The sequence below is a fragment of the Ambystoma mexicanum genome, chromosome 11 (genome assembly GCF_040938575.1).
Source record: "Ambystoma mexicanum isolate Mex_15411 chromosome 11, UKY_AmexF1_1, whole genome shotgun sequence".
In the NCBI taxonomy this organism is placed as follows: domain Eukaryota; kingdom Metazoa; phylum Chordata; class Amphibia; order Caudata; family Ambystomatidae; genus Ambystoma; species Ambystoma mexicanum.
In genome coordinates this window covers 1,487,873,124-1,487,893,628 of record NC_090934.1, presented here as the reverse complement: position 1 = coordinate 1,487,893,628, position 20,505 = coordinate 1,487,873,124, and positions in this window count along the sequence as shown.

The window sequence follows — 20,505 nt, the reverse complement described above, 5'->3', positions numbered from 1 at the left end:
GGCACACAAGACTTTGCAGGCCAGCCTTCGGAAGGCTTACCCTTTCCTGGTCCTACATCCACCATGCTACTTGTTACAAGATCTGCTAGCCCAATCTCTGCTGCTCCCCCTACTAGTACTCCTGAATCTGCTACTGATGCCTCGTCTCAGATCACTCCTACTGCAGGCGAAGCACCCCCTTCCTCTCTGCCTGCAAGGACAGTACCTGTTGCAAAGCCAGTTAAAAGTTCTCCTATTAAGGCTACAGCTCCGGTAGATCCTGCTGGTGCCTCTGCAGCACCAAAATTACCAGTCACGACGCCATCAGTCTCAGGTGCGTCCCTGTCGGCTGGTGCTCCTGTGACACCTATACTTCCAGCTGTTACAGCATCTGAACTTCCTACTGCCATTCCTGATCTTCCTGCAACTCATGGTGTTCCTGCAACTTTTGTTACTCCTGAAGTCTCTGTCGCAAATCTTCATGTTGCCATTGCTGATTCTGACAATTTGGACGACCGGCTTAGAGCAACCAATTCAGCTGAATCTCTGGTTCCACCTTTCAGCACTGTACCATTGCCAGTCCTAAGGAAGACCACTTCTTTCAAAGCAATATATACCATGGAGCCTGCAGCACATCTCCACAGTTCCTCAGTTCATGAACGCACTGTTGGATTTTGGGTCCCTAAGAAGTTGTCTTTTCTGAATTCTACCTCAAAGGTCCGAAACATTGGTAATGTCTCCTCCCTCCAAGACTCTCACCTTGCAGCATTAAACAGTTTTTGGTGCTTTGTGATGTGCCTTTTCGATATAAGACTCTCTCGCGGTGTGACAGGCCTTGGACGTGCTCTTCTTGTTGGTCAGTCTTCAGGGGGCCTGGAGAGGGGCATGGAGAGGGGCATACTGTCATACCCGCACCGCTGGCACACACATTGGCAACCATCATGGACTACTTGGTACTCATTTATCCTCCTAATACTCATTGAACAACTCCTTTTCACGCCTTGGTCTTTTATTTCCATTTGCTCAACTTTGGTTCTTTCTTATTTTATTCAATTAACTACATTTACCATAATGCATCTGGCTACAGTCCTCAATTCCTGGCTATTCTCATTCATCGTTATTGGGACCACAATCCCCAGAAGCCCTAGCGGCCAGTGCTGCTTCCACCTGCTCAGGACCAGAGAGGGAGGAGGCAGATTGTCATCAGGTGTGCTGCCACAGGTCTTGTCAATTCGCCTGCCTCAGAACAGTGCAGGGCTGTATATAAGCACCTGCCTGCAGGAGCACAGTGTCTTGCATCTTGAGATCTCCCCGCTCCTGTTTGCCTTGACCCGCTATCTTGTATGCTGTTCCTGTTGCTGCATTATCTTGTTTGGATCCAGTGCCCTTTCCGGGCTCCCTGCCTTGCAGCCGATCACGCTCCGCTGCCTTCTACCTACAGCCCTTGTCCTCTGGGCTGCTTCCTGGCTTGCAGCCTATTACAGTCCTCTGCAGCCCTCTACAGTCAGCGGCCCTGCTCCTCTGGGCTCACTCCTTGCCCTGCAGCCTGCCTCACTCCGGCTGCCTACCATCCTTGTCCTCTGGGCTCCTTGCCCTGCAGCCTGCCTCACTTCGGCTGCCTACAGTCCTTGTCCTCTGGGTTCCCTGCCCTGCAGCCTACCTCACTCCGGCTGCCTACAATCATAGTCCTCTGCAGCCCGCCTTGCAGCCTGCCTCACTCCAGCTGCCTACAATCCTTGTCCTCTGGGCTCCCTGCCCTGCAGCCTGCCTCACTCCAGCTGCCTACCGTCCTTGTCCTCTGGGCTCCCTGCTCTGCAGCCTGCTTCACTCCGGCTGCCTACAGTCCTAGTCCTCTGCTGCCCGCCTTGCAGCCTGCCTCACTCCGGCTGCCTACAATCCTTGTCCTCTGGGCTCCCTGCCCTGCAGCCTGCCCTACTCCGGCTGCCTACCGTCCTTGTCCTCTGGGCTCCCTGCCCTGCAGCCTGCCTCACTCCGGCTGCCTACAGCCCTTGTCCTCTGGGCTCCCTACCGTGCAGCTTGCACCCTTCTGCTGTCTCCAAGCCCTTGTTCCCTGGGCTCCCTACCTTGCAGCCTGCACCTCTTCGCTGCCTACAGCCCTGCTCCTCTGGGCTCCCTACCTAGCGGCCCTATTCTTTTGGGCTCTCTGTCTGTCGCCTACTACTAATCTCTCGCTGTCCTGTTCTTCTGGACTCCCTGCCTTTCAGCCTACTACAGTCCTCCGCAGTCCACTACAGTTTGCCTGCACCTAGTGCCACTCTTGACTGCAGACCTGCTTCCTACTTTGCAGTCCTGTTTTCCTGACTGCTGCTCCCTTGTTCTCTTCCCTGAGTCCTCTGTACTCCACCTTAGGTTATCTATTTCAGTCTAACTGCCGTTCCTTCATTTCCTTCTGCTAGATTGCTCATTGACTTCCTTTTCACTGGATATTTCTGTTCTTGTCTTCTCATGTGTCTTATGTAATCCCTTTGTACAGAGCTTGCCTGTTGGTTTCCGGCAGGCAACCTCTGCCCCTTCCTTTATCGCGTTTTCAGTGTTACAGACACCCACTGCTGTTGTTCCCAGCCATGAGCATACAGCGTGGGCCTCTGTTATAGCAATCTGTGCAGAAGGCTGGAGTTTCCTAAGGTTCGTGGAACACTCTTTCCCATTTCAGCATACACCCCAAGAGAGAATCCAGTTTGTTTGTACCTTTGTATCTTTTGCCCCTTTTGGCTCACAGCTACAGTTTCCTACTCTTCTTTCTTGTTGAACTTCCTGCTGTGTGTGCTTATCTGCTACCTTACTTCAGCACAGCCACCCAAACCCTACCTGGGTACCCTGTGCCACTCTTGACAGAGTGCCATTCCTGACAGTTGCTGCCTCCGGCGGCAATTTCCGAAGGGGTATCGACTCTGCGGGATTTTCGGTCCAAAAAACCCCTAAAGCCAGAGGAGGGCCGGGGCTGTGACAACGGTCTCTGTGTCCTAAAAGGTGGTTTAACCAGGACAGACAAGGACTTGGCGGTCTGGGTGCTGTCCTTCGTTTTGGTCAGCTCCACATCTGTTGTGGAATGAAAAAGCTCCTTGGCGTCAAACGGCAGATCCAAAACCTTACCCTGCACCTCCTTAGAGAACTTGGTGGCGTGCAGCCAAGCCTGACGAGAAGTATCCACTCCAAGCATAAGGGCTCGGGCCGAAGTGTCGACATGATGAACCGCCGCCTCCAGCAGATCCTGAGCCAAGCCCCTGGCATCTGACAAACCCGCCTTGAAGTCCTCAAGCTTTTCAGCAGGGATGAATTCCTCAAACTCCAACAGACCTTTCCACATTTTCATATTCGCCCCCGCTAACACTAGTTCTGCATTGGCCTGACGCAATTCCAGGGCCGAGTTAGCATAAATCTTCCTCCCAAGGGAGTCAAGAAGCTTATCCTCCTTGCCCAGGACCTGTGTAACCGTCGTAGAGGAGGATGCCGCAGGTCTGGACTGCAAAGTGGCTGCAGCCACCACCGTGGAGGAGGGTGGTGGACATGACGCTAAGGCCACCTCTTCCGAAGAATGAAGCCAGTAGCGCACGTCAATTTTCTTATTGACGAACAGTCCAGATTGTGGTTTTTCCCAGACGCTACGGACCTCGACCAAAATGTCCTTCTGCAAGAACAAGCCGGTATGCTCCTAAGGAGGCAAGGTGAATGCCCCCAATAGCACGCCCTCCTGCGGAGCGGGTGCCTCGGGTACTGGAACATCCAACAGACACAACATGTCCAGCACCCGGTCGTGAAAGGCTCTGATAGAGCGGGGCTGGTCTTCGCTGTCCTGATCGCCCAGTGCATCATCCGATAGATCTGGATCAGGCTGAGTCACATCTGGCACCACAATCGCCCTGTCCACTGGGGACAATGGAGGCGGGGGTGGAAGAGTAGGGGGAGGCCCAGCCGGTAAAGGCGGCGCTGGCAGAGGCACAGGCACCGTAGCCGGGACCTTTGGCACAGGCGGGCATATTTCCCTCAACAGGCCCCTAAAGTACTCCTTCATGGGGTCGGAACTCATACGTTTCTGTAACTTGCCGAAAAAGGCGTCCTCCGCCGATGACTTAGGCGTGACAAGAGGAGGCCTCTCATGAGGAGGGTAATTCCAAGGGCGCAGGGGAGAGGGTTGCCAAGAGGGCCCTTCCCCACTGTTGTCTACATAAATCAAGGGCGCCGATGCCGCCGGCAGCGAGACATTGTGCGGTAGAGGCATCTGAGCGTTCCAGTCATAAACTGGATGAAACGGATGTGCACAAGGAAACCGATGTTCACCTGAAAGAGCACCCCCTACACCTAAGGCCGATGGCGCAGTTGTAAGGGTTGTATCCAAAATGGCCGCTGTGGTCTTGGCGGGAACGGCCGCCATTTTGTTGGCACCTGAGGAGAACTGCGACACGTGTGGAAGTGAGGCAGGGGTCCCCACAAGTGGGTCAGGGGTCTTCATTTTAGCCTTAACAAAAGGAACCTCGGCCGAGCCGGTACTGTGTGGCCTAGGATGTTTTTGTGACATGCTAATAGCCAAACTAGCCTTTGCAGGAAGGACCTCAGCACTGCCGGTAAAGGAGGAATTACGGTTCGAAACCTCACTCCTTGCCCCCTCAACAGTTCTGGGGTCACTGCAAGAGCGGGAACGATGAGGAACACCTTTCAGAGACAAGGCCTTAACAGGCCTCTCCGAACTGTTGGTCACCTTAGCCTCTAAACGAGGGGTCTCGGACCCGAGTCCGGTAGAAGCCTCTTCATGCAAGGCCTTGAGCTTCTGTTCGGTACCGACAAGCCCACCGGAGGCCTCGGGGCGCACCCTGGTACAAATGAGGGAAGCTCCAATCAAGGAGGCCTTGGAGCGAGCTCCGGTACCCCACGGCTCAGTAGAACTAGGTCTACAAACATCCCCCACAGGAGGGGCCTCGGATTGTGATCCGGTGTCAACAGGCCCCTTACGGAGACCCTCAGAAAAAACTCTGGTACACTTTTTAGGCCCAGATGGCACCTCAGGGCAAGCCTCGGTAACAGAGCCCTTGATGCTCCTCCCAGACCGGGAAGACCCTGGAAAGGAGTGCCCGGCCGGGGTGCCCTAAAAAGTAAAGAACTTACCAGGCGTTTCTTCTTCTCATCGATGAAGGATTGTAAATGCGTAGGGGGAGTGCGCTGAAACACCTCCTCCCACCTCTCTAACCGACGTTGAAGAGCCCGGACTGAAAGGGAATCGCAATAAAAACACAAGTTCCTCCAGTGGTCAGGACCCAAACACTCTAAACAAAGAGGATGGGGATCTGCCCTAGTGAAGCATCGCTGACAGGAAGAACAATTTGGGAAGTCAAGCTGAAAAGGCATAGAGAGAGTATCACGCGATGGGAAGCGAGAGCCAGAGAGGAGGAAATTGGAAGAAAAAACCTTCCGCAGATGCAAGTGCGTCCAGCCTCGAACGAGTGGAGAAAAGGACTGATGGGCGATGCGCGAGGCAGAGCTAAGATGGGCGGGGTTATGGCCACGTGCGGTACCCCGCCTAAAAGAGAGGAAGGACTAAAATGTTAGCAACATTTTTAGCTTTTACAAAGGGCTCCGGGCCCATCCCACAGGACGGAGGAATGTCCCATAAGTATGGAGGAAAGGGAACGGGACGTAGGAGTAAATGTTAAAATAGCTCGGAGCAGCTGTAGCGGGTAATGTGAGACCCTGGCTTCAGTTTAATTATAGCAAAGTGAATAGCTGTTGAAATGTAATCTGCATTCCAACTTGTATTTAAATGCTTTGTGACTGGACGGACTGAACAAGAGTTCAGCTCAGAGGGTGACTTTACAGCGAACTGACTAAATAGCTGCAGCTGTTAAAATAAAACTCTCACTCACTGAACATAAATATTCTGTTTGGGTGCTTCATTATTTGTTAGACTCAACCAGAAGAATTTTCAGCGAACATCTGGGCTTCAACCCAGATGGAAGGGCCCGGCACAGGTGCTACTGACCACTCAGACTGCTGTGAAGGGCAGTGGCCATAATCTCTTAATCCACACCAGTCATGTGAAGCGTGCACCCTGTACATTGATACCTGCCCTTGTGGATATTACATTGCCCAGTAAGTGAGTGGTGGTGAGACTAGTGACCATTATTATAAATAAGGTGTGCCTGAGGACATTAGTGGACTAACAGAAGAACGATGATACAACCTGAGACCCAGGAAGCTGTAAGCGGAACTACAAACTGGGAAAAAACGAATAGCGGGCAGGTGGCAAGCCCACCATCTTTTGAACTATCTAAGGAGTGAGATAGAAAAGAAAAAAGAGACACTCCATAAAAATTGCAGTATTATTGCAGCAGCTTCCTTTGCCTCACCTATGAAGTGGTTGACAATATGCTACTTCAAGAGAATGCCGTTATATCACTACATAACAGTTCATCCAACGAGGAAACAAAAAAATGATACACAACCAAATTATGTGATGTTGATTTTCATCACACTATGGGCCTCATCACGAGTTGGGCGGTATCCCCGGCGGTACTACCACCGGGGCTATTAGCGTTACTGCCAGCCCCCCGGCGCCATTAGCGCCGGATCACGGGTTTGGCAGAACGGTAAGTCCCCATTCCCCATTGGGCCCATTTGGGAATTCCCCATTGGGCCTAATAGGGAATTTTCCACTGTATTACTGCTGGTGGTAACAGTGCTGAAATTTGCCAAAATCAGTTATTGGGGGGTGGTTATTGGTAGAATATATTGTGGATCCAGCTGTCTCCAATACCACTATTGTCATGGCTACTTTATCCACTGTGAAAAAATATCACATGGAGAAATTAATGGAGAAAAATACTTTTGTTTCACTGCTACATAACACACATGAAATCTTCAACAGAAGTAATTGTTATATCGGTTTAAATTACCCAGCCTATGCTGGTGAACGCCTACCATTGCAGCAGCTCCCACTACCATTCTCCACGTCATGTTATGCTCTGCATATAGCTGTGACCAAGAGAGGACCCCTTTTGCTAGCAGATATGCAAAAATAGGTGGCAGCAAGCAGGACATGCCAGAAATCCCATATCAGTATCTTAATGAGAATCTTCTTAAAAAGGAAGGTGTGAGGGTGTCACTATGCCTCATGGAGTTTTCCCCATTAATGGACCTATTTCCAAGGGAGTGGCAGCAATGGCGTTTTCTTATGAATGTTTTAACATATAGCAATCAAGCCTCCCATGCACCTACTCTCCATATAAGAAACAATACTGTCTTAGGCAGTGTGTGCATCTCCAGCGATGGTACAAGGGATATGGGGTTTACCTTGAATTGTAACTATACATTGCACCTGCCAGCTAAAGTGTTCCATGACACTCTCTATATAGGGGAATCAGTGGGCTTCATTATAACTATGATGGTACGGTATCAATGGTGCCGGTAAGTTATTGTACCGCCATAGTACGAGTTGTACTCGCGGGTGCCTGACAGCCCACCAGGTCTGACCTGGCGGGCTGTGTGGCAGTAGCGAGCACAACTCGTCAGATGCACCGGCACCGTTGTAAACGGTGCCGGTGCTTCCAACGCCCCCATTCCCATTGAGTCCTTTTGGACTCAATGGGAATGGGGATGTACCGAGCCCGGCACCTGTGAAAGGGCAATTACCCGATCCGGCTGGGCCTGGAATAGCCCGGTAATTGCCCATTCGTGGGTGCCGGACTCGGATGCAGTTTGGAGGTAGCCTTGCCGGTTTTACCAGCAAGGCTACCTCCAACCTTGTAATGAGGCCCAGTGTATTTTATTTGCGCTACTAATGCATATTCTTGGTTAACCGCCAACTGGGCAGGCCGATGTCATATGGGCTTTGTGCTGCCTGCTCTGATAGTGAAAGATAGCCAATGGTCTTCTCCCCCACGGCAAAACTGTTATGTAATACAGGATGATACTGGACTACAGGTAATGGCAGATATCCTTAAAGCAATAGTTCCAAGGTATGGCACGTCTGTTAATTCCAGAGATGTACGCAGATTGTCATGACTGCTAGAAGCCACTATAAATGAAACATCAGATGCCCTTATCAATATCACTATTGAGTTCAAAGCTGTACACCCGGTAGCATTACAGAACAGGGCAGCACTCAATATGATTTTGTCAGAGAAAGGAGGCATTTGTCAGAATTTTTAAGAGAAATGCTGTTCATTTATACCAGACTCTTCTGTCTCATTGTGGCAGGCCATTAATGATCTCCACAGCACTGCAGGTCATGCACATGTCCCCACTGGTACATTGGATATCAGTGGATCTTTATGCACCTTAATAACTATATTTGGGTGGAAACTATTTTCTGTTATTTTTGTTCTATTATCTATGTTTCTTTTTACATGCTTATGTGTTAATTGTTTGCCTGCCTTGTGCCATGCATTAGCCTCGAACCTCAGATCACAAGTAATTCAAAGACCCACCTCAAATGATGTGTTTCAGGAGATGTTAGCGATAGATCTGGAAGATTAAGTTAAATGATTAAAATGAGTTCATCGAGAATTATGTTAAAAAGGATAGATTGGAAGCAATAAGCATTATATTTGAAGTTTTTGCCAGTGTTTAACATAAATTCTCTTGTGAAACAGTTAACTGTGAACATGTTTTAAATAGCTTCAGCCTGGAGACACACAGAATGTCCTTGCCATGTCGCAGCGGTTAGGCTTGAGGTTCTTAGAGCAGATACAGGATAATGTTAAAATAGCTAGGAGTCGCTGTATCGGGGAATGTGAGACCCTGGCTTCAGTTTAATTATAGCAAAGTGAATAGCTGTTGAAATGTAATCTGTGTTCCAACTTGTATTTAAATGCTTTGTGAATGGACAGACTGAACGAGCTCAGAGAGTGTCTTTACACCAAACTAACTATAGCTGCATCTGTTAAAATATAAGTCTTGCTCGCTGAGCATGAATCCTCTGTTTGGGTGCTCATTATTTGTTGGGGATTATTTAACCGATGACCGCCCGCGTTCGGGTGTGGCTTATTAACAATGATGAGGCACGGGCAGTACTCAGCGGTCACGGCGGTTGCCATGAGGAATTCTGAGCAGCAGTAGGATGCCGGAGGAATGTTTCAGCATCTTCATCCCGGGCAGTGGCGGTGAGCGCAGAGCCAGTCCGGTGAATTCAACGATCTGCAGCGTCTGGTCCGGGTCGTCCCTCGGGAGGCCCGGGCCCTCAGTTAAGTGCTTGGGGAAAATGCTACTGTGATTAGTGTAGGCATATCTGCATCATGTTAACCCGCACCGATAGCCCAGTGTGGGAAAAAAGGACGACAGCAGGGATAAGCAAGAAGCCAATTACGAACTTAATTGATGGAATGGGAGTGCATAATGTGCTTATTTGCTCACGAGGAAATGCCGTTCATACTTGCTGTGAGTGAAAAGCGAACGGACTTCACCTCCCATTGAAAGACTACAAGTTCCATATTTAGTTAGGCAGCATTACATGAATCCAAGGGATGTCCTTTCAATGTCATGCTTGTCAAATTTGTTTTTGCGTGCCCAATGGACCATGTGTTTATGTCTATCATGAAGGGGATATCCCTGTGTGTGTTACATCCTGCTTGCTCTTGTGCTAAAATGTGCTTCATGTGCTACAGCTCAATCTCTGTTTTATATTCAAGTCAACAGGAATGCAAGTAATACATGCTGTTATGTGCTATGGGTTCTGGTGGCAGGCTTCATGTTCTGTATGCTTTATTTGTCAAGTCCTTTTTGGGGGAATACCACGCTGCCATGGGTTACATGGTGGAGTTTCCACACTGGAATAGGTAGGATGCCGGTTAAAGTAGGAGGCTATAAGAAGTTAAGAGCTAGAATGAACAGGTTGTCAGGCAGGACTGTGATAAGATATTTATTGCTATGTGTGTTTTGTGTTTCCCAGAAAGTCCCCAACACCCATCCAAGTTATGTTTCCCTAACCCTCTTTCCAGTGTTTCTATTACCCCCCTTTTCAAAACCATTCCCTAATCCCTCTTCCCCCCATTGGCTGCCATGTGGTCATCTCTGATTCTAACCTCAGGAGCCCGTGCTAACCACGGTGGGAGGGGTCGATCTATTTGGCTTCCATGGTTCAGGGGAGGGTGTCGAACCCTGACCCTTGTGTGATTCTGACAGAATAAGCCACCGCTGATTTTGGGGAATTTGAACCACCCATGCCAAATGGATTTGAATCCTCGAATCCTCCCCCTTAAGCTGAGGTGCTAAAGGCCTTGCAGGAAATTCAGGTGGAATTAGCGCACGCAAGACAGGAATCTAGTACATTGAGGGCCAGATACAGGGGTTGGTGGCTCAAGGTACTCCTTTGGAGACAGCCACTGCAAACTCTTCAGGCACAACCTCTACCGTCATTGTACAAGCACCTACATGTGTACCCTTAGCAGCGCCAGAAAGGTTTGCAGGAGACCAGCGAAAATATGTGATGTTCTTGACTCAATGTAGATTACATTTTGTATGTAAACAAGCTGCCTTTCATACCATTCAGGCCCGGACGACATTTGTGATTTCTTATCTGACCGGGGATATGATATGATAGGTTATTTATAAGGTGCTTAATACCTAGAGGTTTCTAAGCGCTGACCCAGGGATCGAACCTGGGTTGCTCCGTGTCGTCTTGCTTCCAAGACAAGCATGTTGCCCCTAAGCTATCCTCCCTAGAGCTTGGGCTAGGCCCCTGGTTCAAAAGGACAACCATTGCTGTACAACCTGGAGGTTTTTTGGTTGAGTTTGGGAGGTTATTTGATCGATGGTCGGTATCTCTGGCGCAGGACAAGGAATTACTGGCATTAAGACAGGGGACACAAAATTTGGTGTCATATGTGACTCAGTTCAATAGGCTGGTGATTGAGACAAACTGGCCAGAGAATAAACAGATGGTTCTGTTTTACCAGAGGTTTAGGGAGGAATTGAAAGATGCCATTGCGCAAGTGGAGCCCCAGCCTAGTAGTTGCACGGCTATGATAGATTTGGCTTTAAGATTAGACCATTGCATGAATGAAAGGAGACAAAAAGAAACCAGAAGGGGAACCCTTTGTAAGGTTGGACAAGGGGAGAGGGAGTAGGATTGGAGAGGGTGAGCCTATGCAAATTGGGAGTGTGAGAGGCCCCTTGTCGGTAGCAGAAAAGGAATTGCGAAACAGCAATAATCTGTGCCTGTATTGTGGGCAACCAGGACCTTAGATTCGAACATGCCCTAATACTCTAAAGAAAGTATCAGGAGGGGTCCGAAACAAGGAGGAGATGAGAAATGGGATGGGCCGGCCTTAGGGGGGAACTCAGGACAGTTCCCAGGCTGGGTAGCCAATACAGTTGGAAACAAGAATTCTAATTTGTGTATTTTGGTGACATTGATCTTTGCAGTATCTAAACAGGTGGCGGCAGCCATTATAGACTCTGGGGCTACAGGGAATTGTATTGACATCACTCTGGCCAGACAATTGGGGTTGCCTTCACAGGGCAAGCCACAGGTGGAGGGAGTGCAATCCATGGATGGGGCACCACTAATTTCAGGGCTGATTTGCCAAAAAACATCCCTACAGATGAAGTGTGGATCAGGGCATGTGGAGGAGATAGTTGTTTGATTTAATAGCGGCTCCACAGTTTGGTCTCATTCTAGGTATGCCATGGCTGGTTCAGCACAACCCTCGGATTGATTGGGTCCCTCAGGAGGTTTTTGTCGAGACACAGGATTGTGGGGGGCATATGGAGGGAGAAACAGGTCCCGCCATGTTCTTGGTTGACAGGGATACACTTATCACAGGTGGCTGGAGCAGTAGGAATGGAGGTTCCACCTCAGTACTCTGAGTTTATGGGGGTATTTGACAAAGGCGGGGCTGAGAGGTTGCCCCCTCACTGGCCCTATGATTGTGTAATTGATTTGGATCCTGGGGCAAAGTTGCCATGTAGCAGAATTTACACTTTGACTGCGGCCGAGAATGAGCATTTGAAAGAGTATTTGGACGAGATGTTGGAAAAGGGGTTTATTAGGCATTCCACTTCCCCGTATCCTCCCCTTATTTTTCGTGCCTAAGAAGGAAGGAACACTCATGACATGCGGGCATTGAATAAAGTGACAGTGAAAAATAGGTACCCATTACCGTTCATTTCTGGGATATTGGACCAAATGAAGGCAGCCGTGGTCTATACCAAACTGGACTTGAGGGGTGCTCATCATTTGATACAGGTGAAGGAGGGGAATGAATGTAAAATGGTTTTTAAAACTAAATTTGGTTTGTTTGAATATTTAGTTATGCCCTTCGTATTGTGTAATGCTCCGGCTGCATTCCAATATTTTATGCAGGAGGTGTTGAGTGAATTCATTGATGTATTAGCCATTGAGTATATTGATGGTATTTTGATGTATTCATCTTCAAAGGAACAGGAGGGCAGTGTTGAAAAGGTTGCAGGAATACCAACTGTATGTAACACTTGAGAAATGTGCATTTCACACAGTGCAGGTTGAGTTTTTGGGGTTCATTTTGACCCCCACAGGCATTGTTATGGACAAGGCAAAAGTACAGGCAGTCACAGAACAGCCTGTTCATCTATGTATCAAAGACATCCAGTCGTTCCTGGGGTTTGCCAACTTTTACCAAAGATTAATTTCTAATTTCTCACAAATTGTTGCTCCCATAACTAGGTTATTGAGAAAGGCCACACATTTTAGGTGGAGTCAGGAAGCGGGAGGAGCCTCCGAGGAGCTAAAGGAAGCTGTTACTTCAGCCCCTGTGTTGAGACACCTCAACCTGGGAAAACCGTGTCAGATGGAAATGGACGCATCAAACCTGGCAGTGGGAGCAGTGTTGTCACAGAAAGATGAGGAGGGGGTTTGGCATCCTGTGGCATTTTAATCTCGCAAACTTACCAGCTGCGAGCTGTATTATTCAATCACAGACAAAGAATGTTGTTGGCAGTCAGAGCAGCCTTGCTGGAATGGAGGCATTATTTATTGCGAGCAATGCATCAGGTAGTGGTAGTGACAGACCATAAAACTTGCAGTACTTTAAGACAGCCCAAACTCTCAGTCCACAGCAATTACGGTGGCCACAATATTTCAACGAGTTTGATTTTGTGGTGACTTCCCGACCAGGAAAGAAAAATGGGAAGGCTGCTACGTTGACAAGGCAACAAAATCTAGAGCTGCTAAGGGACCAGCGGGCCTGCTATTAGCGGGCCCGTTATTAGCTCCTTCCCCATTCCCATTGAGCCCTATGGGGGTTCGAATGGAAATGGGGAATGGTTCTTAGAATGGGGACTTACCGGGTCCTCCAAGGTTGGAATGACCCAGTAAGTACCCATTCCGAGAACCCAGACCTGGTATGCGGTAAGGTGAGGCTAATAGAACCATGGCTACCTCCTACCTCGTAATGAGGCCCATAGAGTGAGATATAATGCTACAGTATGCAGCAGTGAACCCCCACAGCGTACAGTAGCACCTCCTCCTTGTGAGATTATTTTTTGAGTACCCTCTTGTGAATGCAGAAATTACAAGTACCAGAATGTAAACTTAAGGAATCATAAAATCCAGTAGTGGCTCGTCATTTCATACCTGCAATTGGACAGGTTGCATTTTTGATAGCCGTTAAGACCCTCTGCAAAAGAGTATGTAAAAAATCCCCCTATATGTTCTAATCATTATTTGATGTAGCATTGTTATGTAGTTGAAGAAAATGAACAGTATAAGAAGGAAATTTGTTTTTTTTTACTTTTGAAACAAGCATATATCCTTGAAATGGGTGAGTCAGTGCAGAATGTTTATGAAACAGGCTTTCTGTGAAGTGAAGATTTTGGCTTTGAGAAGCTAATGTCTCCACCATGGGGTTAATGGCTCAAACATTAACACCCTTTTGTCTCCACTCTCTGTTCTGCCTGTTACAGTGCACGGCTGAGCCAGAATTCTTAGACCAGCCTTACACTGTAAAAGACACAACAGGAAGTGGAGACAAAAGGGTCTTAGTGGTGGGGACGCTGTGTTTCCTGCGTTGTGACTAACACAAGTGCCAGCCAGTCACAGCTGCACAATGCTGTGGCTGGCTGGTACATCTGTCAGTAACAGCTGCTGACTTCATGACGGCTGGCTCATCTCCCATCGCGCTGGGGCGGGACAATCACCCACCGTTAAGTGGTGGGACTGAGGCGCCCTGGCTCAGCCCCTCTTTTTGGAGACTGCTGGGGCTCACTTAAAGCATTGGCTACAGGTAGGCAGGAGGAGACACACCATATGAATGAAATGCATGGAATGATGAGGATAAGACATCATTGACATTAATTGATCAGTGATAGACTCTGTTACATGCTGTTAGTAAGGATAGTACAGATTTTCAACACATTCGTTATAGAAAGTCATGATTCTATTAAAGACTCGGAGACAAAAGATTATGCTCAATTCTCCTCTTTACTTCTCGAGCAGCAACAAAAATAAACATATTGTGCCTCATTCCGAGTTGGGCGCAAAGGGATTACCGGCACCGGTAAGGACACTGGTGCCGGTAATCCCTTTGCGCTCTATTCCGAGGTTCCTTAGTGGGTCCCTCCTTTAACGCCTGTTCTGACCAGGTGTTCAGGACGCGACCCGTTAAGGCACTTTGGGGCTTATAACGGTACCGCAATTTGCGGTACCATTATTAGCTACTTCCCCATTCCCATTGAGCCCTATGGGGGCTCAAATGGGAATGGGGAATGGTTTGGTGAATGGGGACTTACCAGTTCCGCCAAGGTCGGACTAGACCGGTAAGTCCCCCTTTCACCAAACCGGAGTCAGAACCGGTATGGGAGTTAGTCATGACGCAAATAGCGCCATGACTACCACCATACTCGAAATGAGGCCCATTGAAACAACAAACTAACAATGAACTACAAATCCCAAGAATAAAAGGTGAAACTGTAGTTTGTTTTTCATAGGTTTGATTCAACACATGTTTTTCTAGTCCAATCACGTTCAACCTTTCCACATAAACCCTGACAACCTCCGTGATTCCTCCTCTTTCTACCGCTGATCGACCTCTGAATAACTTGCGCCCCAACCGCTAGACGTCTTCTGTCATTTTAATAACCTGAAAATTCCTCACAAGGTCGCTGGCTTATTCTCTGCCCCTGTCAAAAGATATAAACCTCAATGAAACAACTCTTCCTGAATGGGTGGGCAATTGCATATAATAACAATACATGACATTTCCAATTTCTCAACAATGTATTGATAAACGTCTTGTTATAATTCATACACTAATAGCAATTGAAAGGGTGGAATAATCTTTCGCCTCTGAGTCTTTAATAGAATCATGACTTTCTATAAAGAATGTGCTGAAATCTGTATTCTCTGTCAAGACGTGGAGGATCTGATTATGCTTGTTTAAAGCAAATTTACCACCAACAAAGCTATCTGGTCTACTGGTCTAAAATAAACATTCTTAAAAGTCATTTCATTTGAACAGTATGCTGCCTTCCAAATATCCTCTAGGCGAGCCCCTAGTATAAAAGCCGTAGACACCATAGCACCTCTAGTCGTATGTGCTCCGAACTGACCCAAGTCAATGCTATGCACCATTCACCCATCTTGCTAATGTAGCTGACGCTACTGCCTTAAACGGCTTTCTCACCGCTATCAACAGCTGAGGTTCTCCTGCGGGTGTCACCCGATCTGCCATGGCCTCATAAGCCTTCAGACACCTAACCGGGCATAATCCGGGCCGTTCAGGCAAAGCAATATACTCTACGATCTTAATCCTTATCTTCATCCTCCTTTCTATGTAAAATATAACTCCTGTGGGAGAAAAAGATTTCCTGTCTACCTTTAAGGCTCTGATCTCCGACACTTTCTTACAAGAGATTAAACACAATAATGTAGTCAGTTTTGCCCAAAGAGCTTTCCTAGATAGATTTTCATTGTCCGGCCAGGACTCAAACATCCTCAACTCCACACTCAAGTCCCAGAGGCGTGATAATCTTGGTGCCGGTGGTCTCATGCATTTAACTCCCTTCAGTAATCTACAAATCAATGGGTGCTCCCACACCAGTTTTCCTTCTATATAATCGTGACAGGCAGATATCGCTGATCTGTAAGTGTATATTTTTCAATATGGCTTAGCGTGCGCTGCCTGGGCTGCTAAATAATTCACCATGTGAATCACATCCGTTCGTATGGAATGAAATTCCCTCTCCAAGCACCAATTACTCCATTTGCGCCATGCCATTCTATAAGCCTTCCCAGTCCCCGAGGCACTTAATTCTCTGATAAATTCTTGAGCTGTTCCCGAAAGACCTTGCTTGGCACAGGATCTCCTGAAATCACCCATTCTATCAGGTTCAGGTTCCCTGTTTGAGCCAGAGTGTGAAGTTCTCCAGCTGGACCCAGCACTATGTCCTGTCTGTGTGGCAATAGAATTGTAATGTCGTAAAACATCTCCAGCAGATCTGGGAACCATGCTTGCCACCTCCAGTTGGGTGTCGCTAAAATCACTGTCGCTCCCTGCCTCCTGATCTGCAACAGAGTTTGTACTATCATTGTAAATGGCGGCAACGCGTATTCCTTCGCTGGTCCCCAAACCTGGAGAGATGCGTCTGTTGCTGCTGCTTCTGGGTCTGGGCTCCAGCTGAAAAATCTGAAGATCTTTCTGTCCAACCTCGAAGCAAACAGATTCGTCTGACATGGACCTCTCCGATGCATGATCTCCTCGAATGCTGACTCCTCCAGATGCCAATCGCTGGTGTCCCTCTGGTGTCTCGAGTTCCAGTCTGCAACTTGGTTCTGTTCCCACACAGCTGCTCCGCCGTCAAGCTGACTCCCCTCTGGAGACATAGGTGCCGACATTCTTTGGCTATCACCGCCAGCATCTTGGATCTCGTCCCTCCTAGTCGGTTTATGTACCTGAATGCTGAGACATTGGGCCTCATTCCGAGGTTGGTGCTAGTCATGGTGCTATTAGCGCCATGACTAGCACCATTACCGGTACCGTGTTCGCCCTGGTTCAGTGGGGACTTACCGGTCTAGTCCGACCTTTGCGGGACCGGTAGGTCCCCATTGAAAATGTCAATCCCCATTTCCATTTGAGCCCCGATAGGGCTCAATGGGAATGGGGAGGGTGCTAATAACGGTACCGTAAATTACGGTACCGTTACTAGCTCTCAAGTCCCTTGGCGGGTCCCGTCCTTAACGCCTGCTAAAACCACATGTTAAGGAAGGACCTGCAAAGGGACCTCGGAATAGGGCGCAAAGGGATTACCGGCACCGGTGTCATTACCCGTGCACGGTATCCCTTTGCGCCCTACTTGTAATGAGGCCCATTGTCCATCTTGAGCAGGATGGCGCATCTCGCTCCTTCCTGAGTTAAGAAACAGACTGCAAAGGATCCCGCTAACAGTTTGAGAGAGTTGATATGGAGACCCAATTCCTCGCTCGACCATCTCCCCCCGATCGACTGTTCGCTGCACCTGGCCCCCCAGCCCCAGCGGCTGGCGTCCGATTCTATTACCAGGTCCGGGGAGGATCCAAATATCGCCCTGCCATTCCATGCCTCCATGTGGTGGTACCACCATTCTAGTTCCGTTCTTGTTTCCTGAGAAATGGGCACTTTCTGTTCGTAAAATAGACCTTTCCTGATATGTTCTATTTTGAAAAGCTGCAACGCTCTGTAATGCAGCAGGCCTGGAAAAATTGCCTGAATCGAAGATGACAGTCAGCCTACCAGCCTCGCTATCTCAGAGAAATAATTTGCCTTGTCATCAAGCTCTTTATCGCTCTCTTGATCGAGTTCACCTTCCTCAGTGGTAATCTGAGTGTGCCCTACACTGTCTCCAGGATGAACCCCAAAAATTCCATTGACTGGGCTGTATCTAATTCTGACGTCTCCCAGTTTATTAGGAATCCTAACTGCTGCAATAATTCTGTCATTATCCGGATTTGCTCTACTAAAGTCTTCTTGTCCTGGAACATTATGCAGATATCATCCAGGTATATAATCAGTCTGATTCCCTGCTCTCTGAGGTGTCCTACCACTGGTTTCAACAGTTTGGTGAAGCACCAGGGCGCTGACACTAGTCCGAACGGCAAGCTCGTGAATTCCCATTTCTCTCCTTTCCAGAGGACCTGTAACAACCTCCTCTGACTCTGATTGATCGGTATCGTCAGGTAGGCGTCCCTGAGATCTATCCACACTAGCCAATCCCCTCTCTGTAAGATGTCCTTCAGTAGATTAATTCCTTCCATTTTGAAGTGTCTGTATATCAAAAACAAATTCAGTTCTCTGAGGTTTATCACTGGTCTGAATTTGTGTTTGCCTTTCACTAAAAACAAGTTGCTTACAAAAACGTTCTGTCCCTCTCTGGCCGGGCTGATAGCCTTTTTTATTTTTAGCTGATCTACTTCTCTGTCTAGCAGTGCTTCGTCTTCCCCGCTGAATCTTATCTATTTGGGTCTGACTTCCTATATTAGTTCTTTCCAGAATTCTAACCGGAAACCCTGAACCGTTTGAAGTCCCCATACATCTGAGGATATTTCCTCCCAGCTTTGCGCGTGCAGCCTCACTCTCCCTCCTACTGGAGGTATGCCCGCTTTTAATTCTTTCGCTAGTGCTTTTTCTTCTCACCTGTGGCATTTTAATGCTGCTGTCTACTTGTTAAAACGGATTTCTGAACTCTGACCTGGTGGGCAGAGGTTCAGGAGGCCAACCTAGTTTCTTGGAACAGGATAACCTTCTGGACAAGCCATACCAATCAAGGTAGCATTGGCGGCCATCAAGACTAGGTCTCAGGAGGGGGGAGGGTGACTGAAAGACCTAAATGAGCACACAGAGTAAAGGACACTTACAAATCACTACTAGTCAGGTGTAGTTATAAAAAATACAATCACATTTATTTCAAGGCCTTTGAAATGTCAACACACAATAATAATCACAGTGAAACTAATCAACCAACACACTCCTATCAAAATACATACATACAAGACCAATGGGCCTAAAGGGTTAAATGCACGAAATGGATCCTCAACCTAGAATAGGGAAGGATGCAGGCAGTGCATAGAGTCTTTAGGCAATTTGACATCAATCACAGTCCTAACTGAAAGGCAGTCCAGTCCCTAAGATAAGGGGAGCCTATTGCTCAAAAGTACAGTTAGGGAGAATTCTCAAAAATGTGCTAATTCCCTCCACCTTAGAGACCCCCAGCGACTTTGCTGGATTTTGAGGACTTGATTTTTTAACCTGGAGAGAGTGTGACCCTTTTTCCCACTTTCTCGTGTGTTGTAATGTGATTGTCTACACTTTGTTTTCTTTGGTTATGGAGTCTGACAAACTCCATAGGCATCATCTTTTACATTGTGTCACCGAGCACCTTCAGTGCAGTGGCACAGGGAAGCCTTTCAGACTTTTCAAAGGTTTAACTACCTTCTCTGGGATAAACTACTGTTTCCCAGAGCAGTAAAGTGAAATGGACTTTACTTACCATTGTAACTTGCTAGACCCAGCACACACTATCTTACAATAGAGTACTGGAGGGGTTACTTAGTATCCCTGTGACAATAAGACTGCCAGCCGATGTTGAAAAAAAAATAAAATGGGTCTTTATTCAGACTTACAAAAATTTGGATGAAAAGAAAATAAGCTTTTGTTCAGAATTGTTCAACAATCTCTTTCTCTGTGCTGAGTCTGGATTTTTCCAATTTCCTTGCAGGGAGAGGGTAAGGACTTCTGGCCAGGCTTCTCCTCCTAGTCCTCACACGCCCACCAGCCTTCAGTGCTTCCTGGTGTCCTGACTGGTTCGACCTGCAACAAAGCCAAGAATGAGCACACTCTAGCCTTCCACTGCCGTCTTTAAATAGGTAAAACTCAACAGGCCAATCAGTTTTCACTTCCTTTTTGAGTCTATGTAAACCTTCCCAAGCCCCGCCCCTTTTTCCCTGGATGCATTGCACAGTATCACCATCCTCAACCTCCAGTCGCTCCCGGTCCCAGTCTCCTTTGGCTAGGTAAGTGTTTAATAATATTTCCCTGGAGGGTTTTGTGTGTGTCTCTTGTATCCTCGTTTTTGCTAGATTGTCAGGATCCTTGTTTACAAAATCCGCGGCTCTGTGGCACTCAATGCCGCGGAGCCCCCGCGGTTCTCCCTGGTCGGTATAACCCCTCCTGTCCCTGTTCGCAGCCCCTTGACTACTGCTGGTTGAGTCAAACGTCCGCGGTCTTGCTAATCTGCAAGCCGGTGACGTTCCGAATCACGTGGGTCCACTTGGCGTTTCTTTTCTTTCGCGACCGCCGCCCGAATCGAATGTCCGCGGGTCTGCTAATACGCAGACCCGCAGCGTCCCGACTCGTGGAAGGCCGCCGAAGATCTCCAACACTTTCTGATTAACGCCGGAGTCGGGCGCTGGCGTCTCTGTTAACCTGCAGAGAGGCGTTCCCATGCGGACATGTCGTCCGTGTAGTTTCAACCCAGAATTCTCATTTTGCTTACCTCCAGGATATCGCGTCTCCGGTCCCCACCATTCACCCACCACGTGGTCTTCGGTGTCCTGAGTTCCCCCAAGGT